General features: G+C 43.1%; 1 protein-coding gene across 1 annotated transcript in view; it reads left to right on the top strand.

Moving 5' to 3' along the window:
- LOC122791490 (glutamic acid-rich protein-like) overlaps positions 1-22,796 on the top strand; it is a 2,133,503-nt gene that overhangs the window by 288,340 nt on the left and 1,822,367 nt on the right. The window lies entirely within an intron of this gene.

Below are 22,796 nucleotides of genomic sequence, written 5' to 3'. Positions count from 1 at the left end.
ACAATAATTGGGGGACAAATTCCCCAAAATAGAGACTCCCTGGAATTCAATAAACATTTTTTTTCAATGCAGGAATGGTGTAGCTGCTCTTGCACATAATATGGCTGCCGAGCGATCCAGTAAACTAGTGTTTTGACGTGCTCGAGCCTGCCTACACTATTCTTGCATGGAAACCAGTGCAGAATGCTAATTACCTCATTTGCTGGTGAAAAACATGCAAATGAGTTGAATTAGCGATTCAACTAGCAGGCAGGAATCCGTGCAAGAACAGTGTTAGTTGCAGAAATGTATTCAGCTACTAGCCAAATACATTTCTGCAAATAACAAAATGGAGGCATGACAGCACCAAAAAAGCATGTATTATACTCTTTAGACATGCCAATGGCCAAATATATGGCCATTGGCATGGAAAAGCGCTTAATTTTTATAAAAATCAAAGTTTTTTTTGGCCAATCTCGGCCGTTTAAGCATAGGGCAGTGGTGCGCAAATGGGATTGTGCCTAAAATAAAAAAAAATGTGAAAACTCAATTTTAAGGGAAATCTGCATTTTGCCATTATAGTCTATGGCATGCAGAATCAAAACAATACCAGGGAACAGTGGTTGTCAAGGGGAAAGGCTTGGTGGTAGTGCAGTAACTATGGACTAAGGCAGTGGGGTATGCAAATGAGGGGAATTTTACTGAATCACAAAAATCTTCTAAGTACCAAACTGCAACTAACCGTGTAGGTGCTATAGCACAATTGTGTAACTAAGAGGAGCAACAGACATGAAAAGGGTGTGTGTCAGGCATGGTGTAAGAAAACTGGCTCCATATGGCGCACTGAAAAGCTTAGCTAACTACAGCTAAGCAAGGGGGTGTGTCTGAGGCTGTATTGCCTTATTCCATGTAATGAAGAGCGTGTTCACATCCAGGGAGGGCCATTTCTTCATGTTTCCATTAGCTAAATGTGTATGCGCGGCATGCACTGGGTGTAAAAAAAAAAACATGGAGATAGCAGGACTATTTACATTTGGGAACCGGATTTGTGCTGCACACCTTAGGGCTAAAAAGGGGAGGAAATGGGAAGAGAAAAAAGGAAAAAAGGAAAACAGCAGAATAAAAGCAATAAAGAACAAATTACATAGCTAGCAGTTGAAATGCATCAAAGTCAGCCAATCATACAGGTAACATCTGCAGCACAACAGTATAAACTATGCAAACACCTTCCAGTCTGGTTTTTCACACAAGCTCTGTACCATTGATGTAAACATCCGGGGGAATTTTAACTGGAAAAATGTTAGGGGCTGCTTTTGCTTTGATCCATCAGTATGTGCTAGATGCTGAGGGCAGTGAGGAGGATAATGCTGATAACCTCCACAGACCATGGAGGAGGAGAAGAGTGTTCAGACCCAGGATAACTTACCAGGGGTTACATGATCTAGAGATAGTAGAACACTACAGGCTGTCCAGAGACATACTTCAGCAAAATCATCAAGTTGTGCCAGCCTCAACTCTGACCCAAAACCAACAGAGGGGAACCCAGCCCAGTGGATACCAAGGTATGTGTAACCTTAAAAATACTAGCTACAGGTATGTTCCAAAGACCTACTGGGGACATCATGGGGGTCTCACAGGTATCTGCATCCAGGGGTACTCCACCAGTTCCTTGATACCATGCTACCACATGCTAGTGAGCACATTTACTTCTCTAACACCTGTGAGGAGAGGACCAGCAATATGTGTCTCTTCCACCGGGAGCAATAGACTGCATGCACATCCACATCAAAGCACCACCCAGTGAACAGTGTAGGGTCTACATAAACCACAATGGATTCCCCTCCATCAACTGCCAGGTTGTGTGCAATGCCCAGGGCATTATCATGAATGTGTGTACTGGCAGCCCTGGAAGCTATCACAACTCCCACATCTGGCATTCATCACAGCTGTACCAGGCATTTGCCAGTGGGTAAATCATTTATGGCCATCTGCTGGGGGATACTGGCTATGCACTGGAGCCGTGGATGATGACACCCATCAGAAATGCACACACACCCACACAAGAACACCATAATGAGACACATGCACAAACCAGGATCATTATAGAGCATGTGTTTGGGATGCTCATGTCACGGTTTCACTGCCCTGACATATCTGGTGCAGTACTCTCCAGCCACATGTGGACACATGTTCATAGTATGCGCCATGCTACACAATATGATCCTGCGGAAACAACACAGCAGGAACAACATGGGGAAGGGCCACACAGCCCACCACCATTGCCAAGGTCACTGCAGGCACAGATGGACTCAGAAGAGGAACCCCCTGAGCCAGCCCCTGTAGGCAGACAGAGGCGTGCTCAGTATCCCCAGGCCTTGGCAAAGAGGTAATGCACAGCACACACACTGACACTGCAGAGACCCAGGGACTGATACCCCTATCCGACTTTCGCACACAGTAAAATGGATGCCAAACATCACACTACCTGTGACTTACCATGTATAGGCAGTGTACTGCATGCATCTGACATAGGCAGCTCTCAAGCACCATCCTCAGAAATGCCTCAGCCACAAGGTAAGCCAGTCTACCTAATAATAAATGAATTTAGTAGTATGTTCTAATAGCATATCTATGGTATTAATGCAAGCATGCAAGGGAACTGGGTGGCTTACTGGGATAGCAGCAGACAACTGACAGCTATGTGGGACAGCAGGACATCTATGCCCAATACTGGCTTCAACACACTATGCAGTAGTACCCAAGATTACAAATCCCACTGCAGTACATGTTGGGGGCAAACTAACTGGGTGGGCATAGGTCACATGCATGGATGTCATTGTGGGGTCCCATCCCCATCCCCAGCCTCACCCGACAGGTCAGCTGTAGAAGACCATCAGAATGGTCTGGCAAAGGCCCACAAATGATGACAGTGGTGAAATATCCACCCTACAGACTTACACAGTTATATTACAGCAGGTCTTGCAGTTGCAATATGGATCTCAAGGCTAAGAAGTCTGAAACTCAAATGTATGCCATTACAATCAAACCTGCGTTCTTAATTGGTATGCCTCTATTCGCCAAGACAGGTCACAATACTATGCTAAATGTTATCAAAATGTAAGGAAAATATCAGCACAGTCCTTGCAAATGTATACAGCTGACAAGTGTGTCCCTCCCTCACACCCATATTCCCATAGAAATGCAGTAACATGTTAATTTGTAGGGTAATAGCAGCAGAGCACACATTGCCAGGGCTGTCCCAATCAACATGATACTCTGATGCATGTCCAGAATATGCAGGGGTCAATGTGCTATGTATATGCATGACTAATATTGTCAGGATGTGGTCAGCATCTACTCCTGAATGTTGTGTCTTACTTTCCTAGGTACAGTACCATTGTTGATGGGGCCATATCCCATGGACTGCAGTGCCAGCCATATTGCTTGTCAGCTACACCTCCAATAGCAGTTGTACACACTGAGCAGATGTCAATATCTGTCACTACCGGAAAGCTGGACAGGTCATAAACAGGGGGCCACACATAGGAACAGTACACAGGTTGGAGTATCCTATACAGTGCCTACCATACCTCTGAACTGTACACACCCTTTGCAGAATGTACTGAGGTTTGCATCACATTTGTGGTCTCTTTATCAGGAAATAGTGGTTTTCTGGCCAATCATTGGTAGACCACTAAAGCCTAAAGTGACAAAATAATGATGGACACACACCAGGCAGGATAAGGAGAACGGCACAAGTATACTTGTGTGGCAGGAACCATAATCTGCCATATCACACATGCACTCAATTCATCCCACAACAGGTACTGGTAGCACACTGGCCTGGTCCATGGTAATGTGAATGAAGTCAGAACTACCTAATAGACAATAGAATGACACATGATGCAGCATGCTGAATGTGTGTTCCATGCAGGTATGTCCATATCTGTAAACAGCACCTTGCTGTCACTCAGACTAATGGATCAATATGAACAGGAAGTATTGTCAGTAACACCTGACTAACTTACCAGTGTCACCCCAGGGGGATACACTGGATGGCAGCCTGGGAACTTAGGAGTGATGAGATGCACTGCCTTGCTACAGATGCCCTGCATCAGTCTCACATGACCTACAGGCCTCTGCCAAAGGCCCATGCTTCACCTGTAGTGCCTTTGTAGGGGATGTCTTGGGGCTGTTACTAACAACATAACACAGTCAACAAAATGGAAAGGAAAGGCCTTGCCGCTAAATGCTAGTAGCATGCCTCTCAACCTCATAGAGCAAGAAATATGGACAAAGCCATACATAGTGGTGGAATAAAGGCCCAGCTATAGAAATACTTTTGAAATATTGATCCCATAATGTTAGAAAGATGATAGAATAACAGAGGGGATGTAATAGCATGGATGTCATGAAGAGTGTAAAGTCTGAAACTCTATTGCTCTGTCATAATTCCCTGACTGCAACACCATGAGTGAATTGCAACAAACCTGCTGGAAAACCACAATGTGAAAGGAACCCAAACAGATATATGAGTCATGACTCTGGATAACCTGGGTTAATCTGTACAGTTGAGAGGCATGGCCAAACCAGGATATGACCTTTCAGGTAAGATAACAACTGCACAACCAGGAGATCCCCAGCCAGCATATTACCAAGGTGATGTACCTTTTACACAGCTTCATCAGTCAATCGGTTATAGCCACAACTCCAAAATGGCCGATTTGTGCCAGAATGTGTAGCCTTTGCCTCATAATATTGGTCTGTGCATCATCCCTCTTGTATTTCTCTGGTAAATAACTGTGATGAACCAATGGCATCTGTCAGTAGTTCATGACACAATGCATTACAGTCTCACACATTACATATGTCAGAAAATGTCTGCTAAAACAAATTATGTAACTCAAGCAACTCATACATTAGTACATTAGTAAGAGCCATAGTTACAGTATCCCCCTATGTTTGGCCCATTGTTTCCCCATATTGGCAGCCTATCCCCAGATATCCTGCACAAAAAGGTTGCAAGGTATAGCTGTAGTGCACACAGCAACCCAGACTGAAGTACAGCTATCCCTGGAATGGATCACCACACTTACTATAGAAGGCCATACTGGGTATGCCCCTACATTTAGAGAAATAAATACCATGTCTGAAACCACATTGGACTCTCTCTCTCTCTCTCTCTCTCTATATATATATATATATATATATATATATATTTATATATATATATATATATATATATATATATATATATATATATAGCTGTAATGTGCAGATGTCTTTGCACTCACACAAATATGCAAACCTAACTGTCTCCGCACACACACACACATCAGTCAGGATTACCCACAGCCAGCTGTAGGTGGCACATATGTGATATATCTGAATCTGTTATGTGTGATACACACATATATATGGACAACGGTTCTACCTGACATAGTCGAAACCACACAACACCGACAACCACATCACCGACACCACATATTCGACAGTCCATAAACCAAAAACACACACACCACCGACAAAAAGAATAACCGGCACACAACACAACCACACAAACACCCTACACACACCACACAACAAATTAAAAACAACACACAAAACATTCCACCAAACCACACACACAACACAAGCACACCAAAATCCTTACACACCACACTAACCCTACCTAACCCTACTCCCTAACCTCAAGGTCCACACACCTCTATCACTCTTCCTACTAACTCTAACCCCGCCTATAACCACTTACTAACTCCTTAACCCACTAACCCTAACTAACTAACCCTAACTTAACCCACCCCTATACTCCCTAACCCTCCTCCCCCCCCCACCCCCTAACTAACTTCCTAACTCCCACTCCCCACTACCCCCCCCCAACCCCGTCAATCTCCACACTTGCCTCCCCCCCTCGCACACGTCCACTACCACCGCACCACATTCGCACTTGCCCATCATCCGGCGTTGGTGTCCACACAGCCTTTGTCATGTCGGCATCCTCGTGTCTCGTTATCCTTCGTCGGCGTCGGTTCTTCTTCTTTGTCTGTTCTCTCACTCGCGATCTTCTTCAGCTCTTCTCTCTGCGTTGTCTTCTAGAGGTCAGTCAACCATGGACAACATATTACAATATATCAGGCATATACACATATTGATATGGGGAAGAGAGGGACAGACAGTGATAGAGAGGGTTACATTATGAGGTCTTTCCCACCCAGTACACATCCCATAGCCCCACTCTAGAAGATCTGCTGATGTCAGTCACCTTAGACGTACCTTTGGACTAGCCTCATTCCTGTAAGCTCCAAAGCGTGCATGATATCTGTGTAACACTATAGTAGAAATAGGTAGGGGTTCTAATCACAGTCCCTGCATCCCAGTGTGCATGTGTGTGTGTGTGTGTGTGTGTGTGTGTGTGTGTGTGTGTGTGTGTGTGTGTGTGTGTGTGGTTGTGAACCCTATCCATTGGGTTTGGATTTTTCAGTCTTTTAGTGTGGTCCACCCAGTACACATACCAATGTCCATTGTACAGGGCCCACTGTTGTCAACCACTGTAGAGGTAGCTGTAGACACTCTGCAGCCCTATAAGCTGTGTGCTCTGTGAAATAACTATGTAACAGTATAGTATCAAAAACAAGATAGGTGGGGCTTCTAATCCTTTGATACCATTCCCCAGTCAGGAATCATAGACAGACGCACTCAGCTAGGCATCAACCCCTATGTCACTAGGTGGGTTGCAAACTGGCTCATGGATGGAGCCCACAGTTTAAAGGCAGTGGACTCCATGTCAGACTGCTGACCAGTCATGAGTGGAGTACCACAGGGTCTGGTTCTGGTTTCCCCAATGTACGTTATCTACTCCTCTGACATCCAGCCAAACACAAAGGGACTATGGCTGACAATGTTTGCAGACAACTGCAAGGAGGGTGCTATGTTTACATCCCCAAATTATGTTGACATAATTCATACAGTCCCCACTGAGACCTAAAACTGTTGTCTGAACACCGGTCTTAGGCTGAATGGCAAGAAATGTTTCACCATCCCCACTGGGATCAACATGGTTTCCATGAATTACCACATCACTGGTAGTCCACTTGACACATAAGTCATTATAAGAGGTCTGGGAGTACAAGTTGACAGTGACCTCTCTTATGACTACCACATTGCCACTGTGGACAGAAAGTCCTTCTATGTGGCACATCTTATAACTAAGGGTGTTGCATCCAGGAAGGAGGAAGTCAATGTCTCCGTCTTCTCTTCCCTCATTAGGCCAAACATCAAGTACAATGGCCTGTTTTCTATGTACCTCACTAGACACCTGCAACAACTGGGGAGGCTGCAAATGTATCTCACAAACAGGACCCTAGGCCTTAAACAACTGTACTATATGGACAGAGCCCAATACCTCCAAGTATTCTCTGTCACATCTTGGCTACTTACATGCAATCTCTGCTTGACTGACAAAGCCATGTCTGCCCAACCCTGTTAGGAATTCCAAATCTAGTGAAATCCCAATCCATCTGCACCACATGCCATGGAGACCACAACCTTATTACCACAATCAACAGAACATGCTGGGGTACAGGTCCATAACCCAGAAACTGGCCACACTATGGAATATATGTCAAGTACATGTCAATCAGAGCACCTCACTGGCCCTCTACAGGAGAAATCTGGCTGAGTGGATTGGGAATTTAACTGTCACCATGGGGATCATTCAAGTGGCAATAGTCAATAGATGCACTGCAAACAAATGTCAGGTACCATGATGCCAGGGGTACTCCCATTGGCTAGGCTTGTAATGGATCCATGGCCATTAGCCTGGTACACACTTGTGAACACATGAACCTATGAATCTCAGTACTGGCAAGCATGTGTGTGTACACGACTGTGTATAAAAGTGTTTGTGAGCATGTAAAGTTGTAGGTGAAAGTACTTTGATGCACTTCTCACCCACTACACCCCCATTGCCATACTTTGCAAGGGCTGGTGATGTTATACACTTTAAAGCAACCTTGTTTCATAGTTTCATAGTATAGTACTAGGCTATCTGCCCTGGGGCATTTGTAAGCCTAGCCATAGTGATGTGGCTTTTGCCACCCCATGAAGTACAAAAATGTACAGAATAAATTTAGAATACTCTGCCTCTGTCTAGTAGTGACACAGTGAAGGTCCCCTTATATAATAGAATTAGTTTACTGTGCCCCTGAATAGCAGTGACACAGATGTGACCCCGGGGTAAACTTACGATCTCCCATCCACTCATCAAGATTTCTTTTGAAAAGAGTCAGTGAGGGGCTCTGCCTAATACGGACTGGGATCTTGTTCCAAAGCATGGGCAGCCTCTGGGTTATGAATCTATCTGTCCAGCATGTCCTATTCATACTTGTGCCGAGGTTTAGGTCTTTAGCTCTCGTGGTCCTGGTGGATTTGGATTTTTTGAGGTGGAGCATGTCCATCAGATCCTGATTGGACATGGCCTTGTACATTAGGCAGAGATCGCCTCTGAGCAGGCGGTATGCTACTGAATAGAGCTGAAGTTTCTTTAGTCTGGCAGAATAAGACATATGTTGGAGACCCTTGATCCTTTTGGTGAGGTACTTTTGTGGTCTCTCCAGCTGTTGCAAATGCCGGGTGAGGTACATACCAAATGGGGCATTGTACTCAATCATGGGTCTGATGAGGGAGGAATATAGGGGTACAATGACATCCTTGGATCTGGATGCGAATCCCTTTATGATGAGGTGTGCAAGGTAGAATGTTTTTCTAACCACTTTGGCAACGTGGGTGTCAAATGAGAGGTCGCTGTCAACTTGGGTCCCTAGGTCTCTGATTACTTTTTCCGTACTCAATGGGTTGCTGTCTATGTGATAATTTGTGGGTACTTTGTTTTTCCCAAAGGGGGTGACTATACATTTTTTGGCATTTAGTTTAAGGCCGTGACTCCGGCACCAGTTGTCCGTTTCCGTGAGGCCTTTTTGTAGGATGTGTGTGTCTGCTGGTGTATCGACTATGGCGCCTAGTTTGCAGTCATCTGCAAACTTTGTCAGCCACAGCCCTCCCATGTTTGCTTTAACATCTGAGAAATAAATGCCGAACAAGAGGGGTCCCAGGACAGATCCCTGTGGGACACCACTTGTGACTGGCTTTGAGTCTGACATTGCTCTAGTGATTTTAACTTTATGGGTTCTGTCCTTTAGCCAGTTTGCAACCCATCTAGTGACATAAGGGTTTACTTTTAAGCTGTTGAGCGTATCTATGATGCCTGAGTGGGGTATTGTGTCGAAGGCCTTAGCCAAGTCCAGGTATGCTGTATGGACTGCTTTGCCCTCATCAATGGCTCTAGTGACTGTTTTGAAAAAGTCAATCAGGTTTAAAAGGCAGGATCTGCCCTTTACAAAGCCGAACTGGGTGGGGTCAAGTGTCTGTAGGTCCCCTATGTCTCTGTTTATGAGTTCCATAATGATTCTTTCCATAGCTTTGCAGACCAGGCTGGTTAAGCTTATGGGTCGGTAGTTTCCAGGGTCTGTAGAGGCAACCCCCCCTTGTGGAGTGGGACCACTGTTGCTGTACGCCAGTGTTCAGGTACATATCCCGAAGTAAGGCTAAGGTTAAATAGCATTTTTATGTGTGGGTTTAGCTCCTCTTGGAGTTCACATAACACGCAACCCGGGATACCGTCAGGTCCCATTGATGCTGTGTTTTTTGCTTTGTTTCGGGCGGTTCTCACTTGGACATCTGAGATGACGGGGAGATTACATTCAGCTGGGATAAGTATTTCTTCTTTTGGGGGTGAAGGAGGGGAGAAATTTGCACTGAACCTGTCAGCCAGAATGTTGTCAATATCTGTGGGTTCAGTGTATTTTATGTTGTTGTGAACCAACTCTGAGCATATCTTTGGGTTTCCACCCAGGTTTCTAACATAGCTGAAAAAGGCTTTGTGGTTATCTTTAGTGTCCTTAGCGATTTTTCTCTCAAAGTTGGCCTTGGATGTTTTTATGAGAGAATGTAGTCTTCTGCTAATGTTGATCAGAGATGTCTTCCCTTCATGGGATTTTGCTCTGACGTACAGTAGCTTCCTTCTTTTGTTATACAATTTGTTTATGGCTGAGGTCCACCAGAGAGGACGCTTACCTTTGGTGGAGAGGGACTTGGATTTGTTTGGAATTGCATGATCCATGCATTCTTGGAGATGTCCATAGAAAGCATTTGTGAAGGATTCAGCATTGTGGGATGTGGTATCCACTGGCACAGTGGGCTTAAAGGATACCATCTCAGTCTTAAGAAGAGTGAAGTCTGCTTTTGAGAAGTTTTTCACTGTGGTCTTTTGTGCTGGGGGTGGAGGTGGGATATGTATATCCAGGGTGATTAGTTTGTGGTCAGATCTCACTAGTGAGGGGTATACTTCCGGTGTGGAGCATTTTGTCCCCATGTTTGTGATGATCAGGTCTAGTATATTATCTCCCTAGTGAGAGAGGTGACTAGTTGTTCCAGTGCATTTGAATTTATGAATTCCAGGAACCTTTGGGCTAGGGTATTAGGGCTAGAATAATGTACCCAATCTATGTTTGGGTAGTTGAAGTCTCCCAGTATGATGGTATTTTGTGATACATTCATATCCTCCAATGTCTTCAGGAAGGCTGAGTGGGGTTCTTGAGATTGGGAGGGTGGTCTGTAACATGCTACCAGTTGTATAGCAGTTTTGCCTATGGTTAGTTGCACCTGTATGGTCTCTGATGCTTCATGTGTTGCTACTAACCTGGAGGTGTGGGTGTCCTTGATGAATATGGACACTCCCCCTCTCTTTGTGGTTCGGGCCAGGTTTTGGGGCCAAAAAGCATGATACAAGGTATAGCCTGGTAGCGCTGGGGTGCTCTCTGGAGCCTTGAACCAGGTTTCAGTTACTGCACAGACGTCAATGTTTTCCATGCTGAGGAGTGCATCAAGTGCCTGCATCTTGAGATTTAGACTTCTGGCGTTGAGCAGCATTATCCTTAGTTTTTTTTCCATTTTTGCTTTCTAAGGAGGTGGGTTTGTCTTTTGAGCCTTGCCTAAAAAAGGCACTATGGGGGTGGCAAGAGCCTTAGCCAATATCCGGAAGCCCAGTGGTGACAGGTGTAAGCCATCCCTTGCGAAGCAGCATGGCTTGTCCAACATGTCATCCCAGGCAGACAGACATTGGATCCCCTTAGAATGACACCAGTACCTGAGCCAATTGTTAAAGCTGATCATCTTGTCTTTGTATTGTGGTATCATTCTTGGTGAGGGCAGGACGCTGCTCAGGGTCAGTGTCATACCAGCCTGGGCTACATAATCGGAGAGCTCCTCTATGTCTCTTTTCATGTAGTCCAGGGAGGTACGTCTCAGGTCATTCACACCAGCAAGGACAATGACGGAGTCATATTTGTACTTGATTTGGAGTGACTTGAGTGCATGTGTTATGTGGCGGATCCTAGCTCCCGATAGACAGCTCACAGTCACCTTCTCCTTGTTCAGCCTGGTCAGCGGGACATCAGTGTGTCTGACTATAGAGTCACCTATTACTAGTGTATCAGGCAAGGTGTTTGGCCATAAGGGCTGTGATTGGTTGACACACTGATTTATTGAAGTATGTGTTGCATGTGTTTTGTTTTGAGGTGGTGGATTTTTGGATGTCTGCTTTGGGAGCCTCTGTTGTTTTGGTAAGTTTTTTATTAGAGCCTCCGAGTATGTCTTTGTGTTTTTATGTGTTTGGTTTGCAGTTGTGGTAGGTATATGTGGGACTGGGATTGTTGTGTGTGTGGTTGCCATCTCCTCCTGTCTGGTCATGCCAGCCCTGAGTTGAGAGAGTTCAGCCTCCAGTTTGGCTATATAGTTGCATCTCTAACATGTATTTGTGTTTGTTGGGAGGAGGAGATGGTTGTCTGTGTACATGAGACAATTGTAGCATTGTCTCAAGATACCCAGATTGACCAGCTGAACTGGAGAAGATGCCAGTAATCTACCACTCGACGTGCTAGAACAGTATAAGGGAGTGCTGTACCTTTAAGGGAAGTGGATATTCACAGGGGTGGTAAGTAGATGTAGTGCTTTACTTGGTATGAGAGTGCTTAATTAGCAGAGAAGTATTGAGAACAAGTGCTAGGCTTATAATATAGTGAGTAGTCTGGTTATACTAAGAGTAGAGCTTCCTTAAGGGAAAATTTGAAGAGCAGACTTGGCGGAGCCAGAAAAAGTTTAACCTTGTTTAACCGGCACTGCGCTATGCGCACAATCGCACAAAGCCATGCAAATGCGGATTTTAAACAGTGAACTACAAAAGAGCTAGAAATGGTCCAAAACAACCAATTATTACAGCTTCTTGTGCTGAGGTCACTTCCTACAGGGACAGATAGGCTGCTCAAGGCTCCCCACTCCCACTGGTGAGCAAAGAAACTTCCTTCTACCCAAGTAAGGTAATGGACAACACAGGAACTACACCACAGCCCAGAATACAGCAATGCCTGTAAACTGGTCTAAACTAGTCGAGGAGAGGCAGGAAAACAAGGATTTTTTTTTTGTTTTTTTGTTTTTTTGGTAGAAACACACAGAAAATGCAGAAACAGTGATAAATTAGTTACACAGGCTAGCACACTTTAGTGGGCAGCCTCCACAGTTAAATTAAACAACCAAACAACAAACTTTCGATCAAATTCGACTAAAATGTAACTTTAAGTGCAGATTTTAAAGTAATGCAGCAAACAGTTAAAAAAACAGTTCAAGCTAGTTCAGAGTAAGCTACAGAAGCTATTCCAAGTGAAAAAAATCAAAGATACTTAAATCCAGAAAGTGGTCACTTTTCTGAGTTCCCTGCTGCTAGGACCACTCTGCAGACCCACGAGGAGCTTGTCTGAGCAGTATAGCCAGAAAAAAATGCCCAGAGGCAGATTTTAAACAGTGAAGTACAAAAGAGCTAGAAACGGTCCAAAACAACCAATTACTACAGCTTCTTGTGCTGAGGTCACTTCCTACAGGGACAGATAGGCTGCTCAAGGCTCCCCACTCCCACTGGTGAGCAAAGAAACTTCCTTCTACCCAAGTAATGTAATGGACAACACAGGAACTACACCACAGCCCAGAATACAGCAATGCCTGTAAACTGGTCTAAACTAGTCGAGGAGAGGCTGGAAAACAAGGATTATTTTTTTGTTTTTTTGTTTTTTTGGTAGAAACACACAGAAAATGCAGAAACAGTGATAAATTAGTTACACAGGCTAGCACACTTTAGTGGGCAGCCTCCACAGTTAAATTAAACAAACAAATAACAAACTTTTGATCAAATTCGACTAAAATGTAACTTTTAGTGCAGATTTTAAAGTAATGCAGCAAACAGTTAAAAAACAGTTCAAGCTAGTTCAGGGTAAGCTACAGAAGCTATTCCAAGTGAAAAAAGCAAAGATACCTAAATCCAGAAAGTGGTCGCTTTTCTGAGTTCCCTGCTGCTAGGACCACTCTGCAGACCCACGAGGAGCTTGTCTGAGTGGTATAGCTAGAAAAAAATGCCCAGAGGCGGATTTTAAACAGTGAACTACAAAAGAGCTAGAAATGGTCCAAAACAACCTATTACTACTGCTTCTTGTGCTGAGGTCACTTCCTACAGGGACAGATAGGCTGCTCAAGGCTCCCCACTCCCACTGGTGAGCAAAGAAACTTCCTTCTACCCAAGTAAGGTAATGGACAACACAGGAACTACACCACAGCCCAGAATACAGCAATGCCTGTAAACTGGTCTAAACTAGTCGAGGAGAGGCAGGAAAACAAGGATTTTTTTTTTGTTTTTGTTTTTTTGGTAGAAACACACAGAAAATGCAGAAACAGTGATAAATTAGTTACACAGGCTAGCACACTTTAGTGGGCAGCCTCCACGGTTAAATTAAACAAACAAACAACAAACTTTCGATCAAATTCAACTAAAATGTAACTTTAAGTGCAGATTTTAAAGTAATGCAGCAAACAGTTAAAAAAACAGTTCAAGCTAGTTCAGAGTAAGCTACAGAAGCTATTCCAAGTGAAAAAAATCAAAGATACTTAAATCCAGAAAGTGGTCACTTTTCTGAGTTCCCTGCTGCTAGGACCACTCTGCAGACCCACGAGGAGCTTGTCTGAGCAGTATAGCCAGAAAAAAATGCCCAGAGGCAGATTTTAAACAGTGAACTACAAAAGAGCTAGAAACGGTCCAAAACAACCAATTACTACAGCTTCTTGTGCTGAGGTCACTTCCTACAGGGACAGATAGGCTGCTCAAGGCTCCCCACTCCCACTGGTGAGCAAAGAAACTTCATTCTACCCAAGTAATGTAATGGACAACACAGGAACTACACCACAGCCCAGAATACAGCAATGCCTGTAAACTGGTCTAAACTAGTCGAGGAGAGGCTGGAAAACAAGGATTATTTTTTTGTTTTTTTGTTTTTTTTGGTAGAAACACACAGAAAATGCAGAAACAGTGATAAATTAGTTACACAGGCTAGCACACTTTAGTGGGCAGCCTCCACAGTTAAATTAAACAAACAAATAACAAACTTTCGATCAAATTCGACTAAAATGTAACTTTTAGTGCAGATTTTAAAGTAATGCAGCAAACAGTTAAAAAACAGTTCAAGCTAGTTCAGGGTAAGCTACAGAAGCTATTCCAAGTGAAAAAAGCAAAGATACCTAAATCCAGAAAGTGGTCGCTTTTCTGAGTTCCCTGCTGCTAGGACCACTCTGCAGACCCACGAGGAGCTTGTCTGAGCGGTATAGCTAGAAAAAAATGCCCAGAGGAGGATTTTAAACAGTGAACTACAAAAGAGCTAGAAATGGTCCAAAACAACCAATTACTACTGCTTCTTGTGCTGAGGTCACTTCCTACAGGGACAGATAGGCTGCTCAAGGCTCCCCACTCCCACTGGTGAGCAAAGAAACTTCCTTCTACCCAAGTAAGGTAATGGACAACACAGGAACTACACCACAGCCCAGAATACAGCAATGCCTGTAAACTGGTCTAAACTAGTCGAGGAGAGGCGGGAAAACAAGGATTTTGTTTTTTGGTAGAAACACACAGAAAATGCAGAAACAGTGATAAATTAGTTACACAGGCTAGCACACTTTAGTGGGCAGCCTCCACAGTTAAATTAAACAAACAAACAACAAACTTTCGATCAAATTCGACTAAAATGTAACTTTAAGTGCAGATTTTAAAGTAATGCAGCAAACAGTTAAAAAACAGTTCAAGCTAGTTCAGGGTAAGCTACAGAAGCTATTCCAAGTGAAAAAAAAGCAAAGATACTTAAATCCAGAAAGTGGTCGCTTTTCTGAGTTCCCTGCTGCTAGGACCACTCTGCAGACCCACGAGGAGCTTGTCTGAGCAGTATAGCCAGAAAAAATGCCCAGAGGCGGATTTTAAACAGTGAACTACAAAAGAGCTAGAAATGGTCCAAAACAACCAGTTACTACAGCTTCTTGTGCTGAGGTCACTTCCTACAGGGACAGATAGGCTGCTCAAGGCTCCCCACTCCCACTGGTGAGCAAATAAATGTCCTTCTACCCAAGTAAGGTAATGGACAACACAGGAACTACACCACAGCCCAGAATACAGCAATGCCTGTAAAGTGGTCTAAACTAGTCGAGGAGAGGTGGGAAAACAAGGATTATTTTTTTTGTTTTTTTTGGTAGAAACACACAGAAAATGCAGAAACAGTGATAAATTAGTTACACAGGCTAGCACACTTTAGTGGGCAGCCTCCACAGTTAAATTAAACAAACAAACAACAAACTTTCGATCAAATTCGACTAAAATGTAACTTTAAGTGCAGATTTTAAAGTAATGCAGCAAACAGTTAAAAAACAGTTCAAGCTAGTTCAGGGTAAGCTACAGAAGCTATTCCAAGTGAAAAAAATAAAAGATACTTAAATCCAGAAAGTGGTCGCTTTTCTGAGTTCCCTGCTGCTAGGACCACTCTGCAGACCCACGAGGAGCTTGTCTGAGCAGTATAGCCAGAAAAAATGCCCAGAGGCGGATTTTAAACAGTGAACTACAAAAGAGCTAGAAATGGTCCAAAACAACCAGTTACTACAGCTTCTTGTGCTGAGGTCACTTCCTACAGGGACAGATAGGCTGCTCAAGGCTCCCCACTCCCACTGGTGAGCAAATAAATGTCCTTCTACCCAAGTAAGGTAATGGACAACACAGGAACTACACCACAGCCCAGAATACAGCAATGCCTGTAAAGTGGTCTAAACTAGTCGAGGAGAGGTGGGAAAACAAGGATTATTTTTTTTTTGTTTTTTTGGTAGAAACACACAGAAAATGCAGAAACAGTGATAAATTAGTTACACAGGCTAGCACACTTTAGTGGGCAGCCTCCACAGTTAAATTAAACAAACAAACAACAAACTTTCGATCAAATTCGACTAAAATGTAACTTTAAGTGCAGATTTTAAAGTAATGCAGCAAACAGTTAAAAAAACAGTTCAAGCTAGTTCAGGGTAAGCTACAGAAGCTATTCCAAGTGAAAAAAAATCAAAGATACTTAAATCCAAAAAGTGGTCGCTTTTCTGAGATCCCTGCTGCTAGGACCACTCTGCAGACCCACGAGGAGCTTAAAGCTGTAATCCACCAATGCTGGCTGCTGTGACACCCTTCACCCTATAGGCACCCTGGTGCTCGCAGTAACTGCATAACACTATAGTACCAATAACTACATAGGGAGGGGTTCCAGTCTGAGTCCTGGCAGGTGTGTGTGTGTGTGTGTGTGTGTGTGTGTGTGTGTGTGTGTGTGTGTGTGTGTGTGTGTGTGTGTGTGTGTATGTGTGTGCATGTGTTTGTATGTGTGCATATTTGTAGAAGACAGCATTTTGAGGCCTCACTCTCCCAGTACACTGCACATTGCCATACTTTACAAGGGCTGGTGATGTTGCTCACCTTAGAAGAGCCATGGAACAGTCTTCACCCTACAAGGTCTGTGGCATTTGCGATAAATGTATATCACTGTAGTACCAATAACAAGATGGGTAGGGGTTCTAATCTCACTCTTGGCAAATGTATGACTGTGTGTGTGAAAACAGTATCCTGTGTTTGAGTGAGTACTATATCTAATGGTAGGGTGGGTTTTACATTTTTAGACTATGGTACTCCCAGTGCATGTCCCAAGGGCCACTGTATGAGGCCCACTGTCTCCATGAACCATAGAGGTATCTGATGGTGCTCTTTATCCCAATAAGGGCCGTGGTGTGTGTAGCAACTATGTAACAGTATGGACTGACTGACAAGATAGGCAGGGCTGCTAACCTCAGTTCTGGCAAATTTGTGTATGACTGTATCGGTATTTGCCATTGTGTATATTTCTGTAGGTTAGAGTATTTTGAGTCCATTCTAACCCAGTACATCTCCCACTGCTATACTTTACAAGGCCTGGTGATGTTGTTCACTGTAGAGGAACCGTGGAACACACTTCACCCTACAAGCTTTGTGGCACATGCAATAAATGAATAACAGTTTAGTAGCAATAACTAGATAGGTAGGGGTTCTAATCTTAGTCCTAGCAGGTGTGTGTGTGTGTGTGTGTGTGTGTGTGTGTGTGTGTGTGTGTGTGTGTGTGTGTGTGTGTGTGTGTGTGTGTGTGTGTGTGTGTGCGTGTGTGCATGTGTGTGTGTATGTGTGTGTGTGCGTGTGTGTGTGTGTCTGTGTGTGTGTGTGTGTGTGTGTGTGTGTGTGTGTGTGTGTGTGTGTGTGTGTATGTGTGTGTGCGCACACGCGCGTGCAAGACCAGTATCCTGAGTGTCTTTGAGTGAGGACTATATCCATTGGGTAGCCATGGTTTACAATTTTAGGTCATGGTACTCCCAGCACATGGCCTATGTTCCACTCTATGAGGGCTGCTTTTTGCATCAACCATAGAGGTATCTGTAGACACTCTGCAGACCTATAAGCCCTTCCTGTGTGCAACAGCCATGTAACAATATGGAATGAATAGCTAGAGAGGCAGGGCTGCATCTCACAGTACTGGCACATTTGTGTGTGCATTGTTATGTATGGCAGTGTCCGGGGGGGTCTATATTAGAACACCGAACATTCAAAATTTTGAGTGTTCTAATATCGAACTCTATGAATTGAAAATTTAAAGCATCAAACATACAGAACAGTGATTTTTTTTTCCTAGGGGAAAAACTTTGCTGTTCTAAAACACATACATACAACACAAGCACACCAAACAAACAGCAATCCACACACATACACCTAAACTCTTACACCTAACCCTACACTAAACTATACATACACCACTAACTATTCACTTACCTTAACCCAAACCGTAACCCTAAGGTCTGTCACTATCGCACAGTCACCTCACCTGTGCCCTAACCCTAACTCACCTACCCTGCCCTAACCCTCTCATCCACACAATCACACACTTACCTGACCCACACCCTAACTCTAACTCACTTAACCCGCCCTAACCCTCACGTCCACACAATCGCACAGTTACCTGAACCAGACTCATAACTTTCCACCACAGTGCTGAAAATACTGAAGCAACAGAAACAGACAACCAAATTCTTTCCCTAGGAAAAAATTCAGTTTTCTGTCTCTTTGATATTTTCAGCGATATTAGAACACTCAAAATTTTTAACGTTCGGTGTTCTAATATAGACCCATGTTTGGGAGTGTGTAGACTTGTACGTGACAGTATTATGAATCCATTCACACCCAGTACAACCCCCATTGCCATACCTTACAAGGGCACATGATGTGATTCACTTTACACATACTGTGGAGCACTCTCCACACTATAAGCTCTGTGCCACCTGCAATAACTGCCTAACACTGTAGTACCACTAACTAGATGGATAGGAGTTCCAAAACCAACAATAGCAATTGTGGTCCTGTGCATGTATGTCTATGTGAACAGTATTCTCTGTGTGTTTGGTGGCACAATATCCTCTGGGGGTGTGGATTTCAACAATCTGAGGTGTGTTACACCCAATACACTTCCCATTGTCCTCTTTACAAGAGCTGCTGATGTCTACTATCATACACTTACCTGTATACACCTTTTAGCCCTGTAAAATCTGTGGTACAAACAGTAACTGTTATAAAGACCTGGTAATTGTGTACAGCTGTACCTCGGCTATGACACACTCGATGTGTTACCACACTTCCATACTCCTCATTGCAAATGACTTTTGCAGTCTATAATAACACTCTTGTACACATGCCCTTGTTTCTGGGCTGGTGTACCCCTAGTATGTCAGGCTTTGTCCATATGTCATGCACTATGAGGTGGATAGGTATGGTCTATCATTATTTAGTGCTGTCATTCCTAATATCATCCCAGTGATGTTGTGGAATACCACAAATGTTCTGGGGTAGGGGCCATGAATACGAGGGCAAGGCTGGACAAGCTGTGAACCTCTGTACAGTCAGAAGGTTGGTGTATGTCTGACCATTGTGTACGGCCTAGCAACAATTTGTAGCAGTGTACTGTTTACTTATTAGTTGGCCTGTGTGGGGTGGGGGGAGCAGATGTAAGTGGCTTACATCCTTTTGTATCCAACTGTGCATGCTGCTCCAGTTACTAGTGGTCTATCAGCAGTACAAGTTTGTATGGGCATTCTGAGACATGTCCCATACCACCACACAGGTCCAGCTGCACGGTGACCTGGGACAGTATATGTAGTGGTATCGCGTGACTGTCATTCAAGATATATCTGTCCACACAGACTTTATAGTGCATTGTTTGGAAGACTTACCAGTATGTTGCTGTGACTGTGGTGCAATTGGGTGTGTGCATGCACTTTCACACTGGTATCTTTTTTCAGTACAGTTACATCTCTGTATTGCGTGCTGTATTAGCTAATGCATGAGCAATTCCCAGAGCTACTCTGGGGTAGTGTGGTATTGTCCTGACTGTATTTTGGTCTGTGCTTGGTGACATGCTTGTCAGCTTAGTGCAGTTTCCTTAATGTTATATAGCTGCACTCATAGCTCTCAACTCTCCAGGTGTTTATAGTGCCTGGCTCATATATTTTGTCTGGTCCTCATGATAAGTGTGTATTTCTGACAATTCAGTGGGATGATGTGTAGAATGGACTCATTACATAATGACAGGCAATTGATTTCTCAGACAGTGTTACTGCAGCAACGTCCTCAGTTTATTTACCCATTTTTTTCCAATGTGTCCCTATTTCCATACCCTTGTCCCCCAAATTTGTTTGGTTTGGTCCAGAAACCTTGTACTAAGGTGTTTTGAGGTATGACATTGCTGCATGTTATGGAAAAATGAATGTGTGTGTATATATATATATATATATATATATATATATATATATATATATATATATATATATATATATATATATATATATATAGATATATGAACACTTTATAAACCCGAAATTCTGAAATATCAAATTTTAGAAACCTGAGATTATAAAGTCAAAAGCTCAAAACTCCAAAACCCCAGAAGAGCGAATTTCAAAATCCCAAAATTCAGAAATGTTGAAGTAGCGCTTCTGGTGTTGCGGTGTGTGAATTTATAGGTGGAAGTTCAGGTAAGTATTTATGTGTTAAGGGTTTTTGGTTTGGGGATTTAGTGTGTGTCCATGTGTGTTGTGACTGTGATGTGTGTGTGTACGAGGGGAATGTTGCTGTGTGATGGTGTTTTTGTGTGTCTGTTTAGTGTGACCTTGGAGTTAGTATATTTAAGTAGTGGGGTGTGGGAGGTGCAGGGGGGCTTGTCCCCCTTTTTGTATGTAGTGTAGGTTTGTGTGTTTGTGTGTAGGGGGAAGGTGTGTGTTTATGTGTATGTGTGTGGTGTATGGTTAATGTAGGATTCATGATTTTAAAATCTGCACTTCTGGGGTTTTGGGATTGTAAGGTTTCAGCTTTATGATCTTGAAATTCTGAAATTCGATATTTCAGGATTTCAAGATTATAAAGTGAACCCATACATGTGTATTTGTTTTGTTCTTTTTCATACATTCCCTTGCATTTATCTACATCTCATACATGTATATATATATATATATATATATATATATATATATATATATATATATATATATATATATATATATGGGTCCACTTTGTAAATTTGAAATACTGAAATTTTTAATTGCAGTATTTCAAACATACAAAGCCACAGACTCACAGTTTCGAAGCCGTCACAAATGCGAAATTCAAAATTCCGAAGCACGGATATTTTGAATTTCTTTTTCCATTGGTACGGTTTGTAGATGCCTAGGTTTAAATTTTGGTAAGTCTGTGTGTGTAAGTGTGTTGGTTAGAGGTTTACGTTCATAGGTAGGTACTAGGATATCTGCCTGAAGGCATTTATAAGCCTAGCCAGAATGTGTTGGCTTTCGCCACCCCCTTAGATTAGTTCACTGTGCCTCTGTCCAGCAGAGCCACTAAAGTGATCCCCAGGGTAAACTTTCTGTTTCCCATCCATTTGTCAAGGTTTCTCTTGAAGACTGCTAGTGAGGAACTCTGCCTAATGTAGATTGGAATCTTGTTCCAAAGCATGGGAAGTCTCTGGGACAGGAATCTATCCCTCCAGCATGTCCTATTTATTGTTGTGATGAGGTTTAGATCCCTAGAGCATGTGGCTCAAGGGGATAAGGTTTTCTTTAGGTGGAGCATGTCAATCAATTCTGGGTTGGACATGGCCTTGTATGTCAGGCAGAGATCACCTCTGAGCAGGTGGTATGCAACTGAAAACAGCTGGAGTTTCTTCAGTTGAGCTGCATAGGGCATCTTTTTGAGGCCAGTGATCCTCTTGGTGAGGCACTTCTTTGGTCTTTCCAGCTGCTTCAGGTGTCTTGTAAGGTACATCCGAAATGGGGCGTTGTACTCTATGATGGGTTTGATGAGTGATGAGTAGAGGGGCACAATGACCTCTTTTAATCTGGATGCAAACCCTTTTGTGATTAGATGGGCCACATAGAGGGATTTTCTAACCACTTTGGCAATGTGATTATCAAAGGAGAGATTACTATCTACTTGGGTCCCCAGATCCCTTATTATGTTTTCCGTATTTAGGGGACTACCACCTATATAGTAGTTTGTGGGTACTTTGTTATTTTGAAAGGGAATAACTATGCACTTTTTGGCATTTAGCTTGAGGCCATGATTTTGACACCAGGTATCCGTCTCAGTGAGACCCTTTTGGAGGATGTCTGTGTCAGCTGGTGAGTCAATTATAGCCCCTAGTTTGCAGTCTTCTGCAAACTTGATCAGCCGTAGTCCTCCTGTGCTTGTCTGTACCTCTGAGAAGTATATGCCGAACAGGAGGGGTCCTAGGACTGAGCCCTGGGGAATGCCACTTGTAACCAGTTTAGAGTCAGACCTAGCTCCCGCAACTCTCAACATGTGGGTTCTTTCTGTGAGCCAATTGGCAATCCATCTTGTGACATAGGGGTTTATGTTCCTTCTGGTGAGCTTATTTATAATACCAGAATGGGGAATGGGGTCGAAGGCCTTTCCAAGGTCTAGGTAGGCTGTGTGTACCACCTTTCCCTCGTCTAAAATTAACTTACAACTGCATCCACACATATGAACCAGGCCTGGGATTCAAACCATGCATGGCTTGCATGCTAAACCACTACTCTAACCACTATGCTACATCAGCAACATTATACATATATATACATATATATATATATATATATATATATATATATATATATATATATATATATATATATATATATATATATATATATATATATATATATATATATATATATATATATATATATATATACACACACACACACACATATATATATATATATATATATATATATATATATATATATATATA

This window comes from Protopterus annectens, chromosome 17.part0, assembly GCF_019279795.1.
Source record: "Protopterus annectens isolate FY-2018-M chromosome 17.part0, PAN1.0, whole genome shotgun sequence".
Lineage (NCBI taxonomy): Eukaryota > Metazoa > Chordata > Ceratodontiformes > Protopteridae > Protopterus > Protopterus annectens.
Note: the sequence above shows the minus strand (reverse complement) of the source record. Positions and strands in the feature narration are given on the sequence as shown.